The sequence below is a fragment of the Limulus polyphemus genome, unplaced genomic scaffold (assembly GCF_000517525.1).
Source record: "Limulus polyphemus unplaced genomic scaffold, Limulus_polyphemus-2.1.2 Scaffold2535, whole genome shotgun sequence".
In the NCBI taxonomy this organism is placed as follows: domain Eukaryota; kingdom Metazoa; phylum Arthropoda; class Merostomata; order Xiphosura; family Limulidae; genus Limulus; species Limulus polyphemus.
Window position 1 is genome coordinate 39,221 of NW_013668145.1, and position 6,003 is coordinate 45,223.

The following is a 6,003-nucleotide window of genomic DNA, read 5'->3' on the forward strand; positions in this document are numbered from 1 at the left end:
ACTTGTGTAAGTTTCTTAACAATACTAAAATATAACTACAAACAAAATAATGTACACACTTGTGTAGGTTTCTTAACAATACTAAAATATAACTACCAACAAAATAATGTACACACTTGTGTAGGTTTCTTAACAATACTAAAATATAACTTCCAACAAAATAATGTACACACTTGTGTAAGTTTCTTGACAATGCTAAAATATAACTTCCAACAAAATAATGTACACATTTATGTAGATTTCTTAACAATACTAAAATATAACTACGTAAGTATAATGAGCGAAATTTACACTATATCATAAATATAATTACTTTATCGATCAGTCACTAATTTGATCGAAATTTAAGGTTTAATAATAGTTTTACATAACAGAAACGTTAAGAGCTAAAAACTAACTTTGTCAATAATTGAAGAAGATAATATCTGGCTTTAGCTACCCCCACACACGAGCTTATGTTGAAGCTAAATCAGTCAGTCAAGTTTCCCCATTGCACATGATTTTGTTAAGGAAGAGTTACGAAACTGATATTAAGTTTTTAAAATGGGAACGGCATTCCACTCTGTTTACCCTCAGTTCGAGTACAGTATTTGTGTAGATTCGCCAAGACAGTTAAACTAGTAATAGCAGCACACTAGAAACACGTCTGTACAGGTTTATTTAAAGAACTGGCATTTATATATTAACAATATAGAAATATATTTGTGTATGTTCCTCAAGAGTACTAAATTGTATCTATCAGTAATACTAGTGTGCTGGTTCCTTAAGAGTGGTACAATGTAACTCTCAATAACACCAGAAAAACATTTGCGTCTGTTCCTCAAAAGTAATAAAATGTAGTTACAAACAGTACTAGAAACATATTTATATAAGTTACTCAACAATACTAAAATGTAAGTAGCAACAATAATAGAGCACTTGTGTATCCTTGAGTAAACATGTTGCAGTGTGTTATTGATAAAGGCTTATTTAGACCAATGAAATGTATTTCTCCAGTTGCTTTGAGAAGTAAGAAAAACAAACAACGCCCTTTCAACTAACGATGTACGTTAAGTGCACAAGACGTCTCGTTGCCCGTTTATTATCCTAATATCCCGCGAAGTTTCCTTCCAAGCAATGTTAAAGCGAAAACTTAAACACCTCGGAACACTTAATGCTTATTACACACGTGACACTAATTTACCTAAACAATTCTTGCAGTGTTCTCTCATTTGATCTGATGATGACAAAACTTTGTCGAAACGTTGTACGTTTGCTGTTATGTTAAAGTTTTTCTTCATTACCCATTCAAGCCGCCTCCAACCATTATTAGTCTCGGAGTGGGTTCCTCGTCATCGAAAACAAAACTTAATTTGTGTTTCATAAATTCACAAAGTTTGTTCAGAACTTCTTTCTGGTATTCGTACTGCACGGATATAACTAATTATCAACTAATTTCATGCAGAAAGTAAAGGTAAATATAAGTACTAAAAGTACTCACAGGATTAAATTGTGAGTTTAAGAATTATTATTCTGAATAGTTTTATAAACGAAATAACAGTGGAAGTATTTTATTAAATTATCTTGTGTTCTACTATATTCAGCTTGCTGATGTGGTCTTCGTAAGCCTCGTGTGTGGTTTTATAATCACTAAACTAATTTTAATATGACGTAAGCCAAAACACGACAAATATCAAGGTATATAATTCTCACACTTGGTATTTGCGCTAAATTGCAGTCTGGTACATATGTTTACCTCCCAAATATGTATTGAATCACTTAGCAGAGATTCGTTTAGAACAAAAACGATTAATGATATAATGGCTGATGTGAAGGACCTGTTTAGAATCTTCTCCATGGGTTTTGAATATTATATATTTCTAGGAATATTATATTAGTAGCTTACTACAATCGCTTCAGTTGACTTCTTTTTATCTGTATTTTAAAATAATCAATATTAACCCAACTTAACTTTGTTTTCATGTACGTTTAAAAAACTATTGTGACCGCTTCATATAGTTTTGCTTGTTATACCACTAAAATAGCATATCCGCTTTAATACGTGTTTTAACAGTAAGCTATTTCATGGGTTTCAAAGTTTGTATGTGTGTTATGAATTTTAGATGGTTGAGCGTTATACTAGTACACAAATATTACAGTGAACTAACATTTTCGCTTTAGTTGGTTTCTATGTACAATTTGACAATACAATATTACATTAGCTCAGTATAATTTTTATGATTAACAAAATATTACATTAGCTTCAGTCACTTTCAATGTTTGTTAAACAATAATAATGTTATACAATCTTCAGTTATTGTTTTTTTCTGTGTATGTGTGTGTGGATTCGTTTTAGTCAATTTTTAAGCGTGTTACAACAAAAGGTTACACCAGCCTCGGATAGTTTCTGTATGCTAATATCAGTAATGTGGTATACTCGTTAGAACACTCATAAACCAAGTAAATCAGTATGTTATTACACTAGCTCTAGATGGTTTCTGTATGCTAATATCAGTAATGTGGTATACTCGATTTACTTGGTTTATGAGTGTTCTAACAATATGTTATTACACTAGCTCTAGATGGTTTCTGTATGCTAATATCAGTAATGTGGTATACTCGATTTACTTGGTTTATGAGTGTTCTAACAATATGTTATTACACTAGCTCTAGATGGTTTCTATGTATGTTTTCTAAATGTGTTCTAACAATATGATATTTCAACAACTTCATATAGTCTTCAACTATATAATATCTCTAATATTACACAAGCTCCAAGTGGTTTCAATGAGGGTTTAGCTCGCCTGTTTAAAAATACGATATTACACCAGCTTCAGTTCATTTCTATGTGTATCATGATAATACAATATTAAAGTATTTGTAGTTTGCATCTATAAGTATTATATTAGTAATAAAGTATATTTGTTTTAGTTTGTTTCTGAGTGTGTATTGTAACAATAAAATATTATAACAGCTATAGATGTTTTTTATGTGTGACTTATATATACATTCCTTTAGCTGTTTTAATGACAATATTACACCAGCTTTACATTGTGTATGTATATTAGTGAATTTGTGGTTGGTTGTTTCAGAATGTTTGTTCCAAGCCACACAAAGAGGTGCCTGCGTTTAGCAATCCATAATTTCTTACTACTAGACTAGGGGGAAGGCAGCTAGTCAACAGCACCCGCCACCAACTCTTGAGCTACTCTTGTTTGACTGCTACTCTTACAGTGCACCTACAGCCCCAAAGTACGAGGTGCGTTTTTGCGACAAATTACCGCGATCCAAGAACCTTTAGATTCACAACCACGCTAACCAATAGGTCACGCAGAGTCAGTAAAATAGTGTATTCGAGTTGGTTTGTATTTGCATGTGACATAACTATGATGTTACGTCAGCTCTAGAAGTTAGTGACTTTTTTATATCGTTCACTGCCTGTGGGACTTACATACTACATTATACTGACCAGTTGTAGGATCTTTTTATCTTTTACAACACAGATTAAAGGGTTAAATCACTCATTTTCCATGTAAATAACGAAAGTGACCCCTGAAATTCTTAATTGGATTAATTGCAATATTGATAGTGTGACTCGTCTGGTACAAGAAATCTCGTAATAAAAAAGTTGTGGACTCATAAAAAATTGTGTCCATAAATAGTAAAGAAAATGTGTTTAAAGAGCTCGTGTTGTCTATATTGACTCTATGGGTAACTGGTGTTAAAACAAATCATGGTCAGTTTAATGTTAACCAACATTTGTGAGGAGAAAGAACACCTGTAACATACAACAAACGATGCGAGTTGAATCGTATTTTGAAACTCTTCATCCTGTAATTTCATACAGAAATTAACTGGATTATAAAGAATAAATCAACTAGAATGAAACTATAATGAACGTAACTTATTTAGTAGTACATTATCTCGGATTAAATTATACGAATATAATGCAATTACACTTTAACTTCTTGCTAAATGTTAATGAAAATGTCTTGAAACAGAACTTAAAACGTTACTATTCCCCGACTTCTAACTTATTTGACCCTTGTTTAAAAAAAAAAAGCTAAAAAGTGAAATTAATAGGCTGAATTAATTCACTGTATTGTTTAAAACGTTATAACTAATTGCTGGATTATTCACTGGTGTGTCATAAAGAATGCTGTTACTATAATTACTGCTTCCCCCTGCAGATATACTTACCTATCCACCTCATTTTCTGAAGTGAAAAAACTAGAAACATATTTTAAATAAGTTGAGATCTCAAGTGAGGTATAATTGGAATTTTCTCATATGGCACTTATAATTGTTTCTATTGTGAAAAAGGCGGTATGTTTCAATGATTTCATTTTTAATTATTTGGAACATTATATTCTTCTTGTGTTTTGTATTTAATCTGTCACTCAACGGTGAATATAGTTTAAAGTTGCAACAAAAAATGTCTGATATGTTTTTAGAGATTCTTCACAAGCCTAAACAGGTTACAGTTAAATACAATGACTTTACCATATAAAAATGGCTTTTCTATAAGAGTAAAATACTGCAACACTGATCAAGAAAACTGAACTTTCCAGATCTAATGAAAGGCCTGGTGGTTAGAACGATCGACTCACATTATGAGGGTCGCGAGTTCGAATCCCCGTCACAGAATATGCCCGTCCTATGTCGGTTGCCGACTGAGCTAGTCACCCAGGTGTAAATATTCTTAGCTTACAAATCTACCGGGCGATCTCGATCTAGGTGAGATTAAGGTCGTAACGGAAAAAAAAAGGTTGTCTTAAAAATCGTCGTAGTTTCCTTTATTATCATCGAAACTTTGATTAAAAAAAAAAGGCTATATGAGATTTTATTTTCAAACTGGTATTTAAATTTCATATAAATTAAGACTCATTTTGACAACCGATGTTTACGCTTATACAAAGGTAATAAAGTTAATCAAAAACACACTTTTAATGCCAATTTGTGGGTCATGTACCTAGTTTAGGTATGTAATTATAAAATTCCTACATTATCTTACAAGATTCAGGAACTAGAAAATACCAGCAATTCAAAGAAAAACATTGTTAAATGGCACGTGTTTAGCACGAAAGAAAGTGATAACCCAAATTAAATGTGAAACGATCATTAAGATTTCTAAACGTATCATGGAGTTCAATTAATCCAAATTAATCGTGAAAGGGGTGTTAAGCATGTTCACGATCTGGTAATTAATATTAACTGTGAAAACAGTGTTTTAGTTTCTACACGCCTTAGCATGTTCATGAACTAACAACTCATATACGTAAAAGTGCTGATATTTCGGTAGATATTAAACAAACTTACAATTTCCTAATCATTAATAACTTTGAAATTAGAGTAATGCTATTCTAAATGATTTTTAATTTAATTTTGAAAGCAGTTTTAGGAGTTTTAAAAAACACAGACTAATAAACCATGTTAACTGTAAAATTAAGATATTTGGGACGCTTTAAATTACGTTGCAAACTGGCCATCAGTCAGTCATAGCACAAATGTCATCCGCGTTTTTAATTGGTGGTTTGTCAGAAAAGCTTCCTGTTTATATTGTTATAGAACAATTGAGATGAGTGCTAATCGTTTTAGTAACGACATATAGAGTTATATTTTTAGCAAATTGTTGAACAGAAACATATTTATCTGTCTATTCTAGGCTGAAATATAAACTATAAATCTTAAAATTGTCAATGTTAGTTGTGGATCGAACAGACATTCTACTCACGGTGCAAAAATTTAAAAAAAGTACTAATTACGGATTTAAATTTGGCATATAAGGTAAACCAACTTAACAGCTGAAAGTAATAGAACGTTTTAAAACTATATTCTAAATATCAGAGCCTTTCTCATAGTAATCTTTACCTGACTTCTAAAATTTTGAGAGGAGTCCATTATAACTGACTCTGACTTCGGATAAAAATCACATTCAACTAAGAATTTACTGTTTCATGATTCAGCTTTTCTATCATGTAACACAACAGCGTTATGTTACTCAGTTGCTTTTCAAACGGCTAT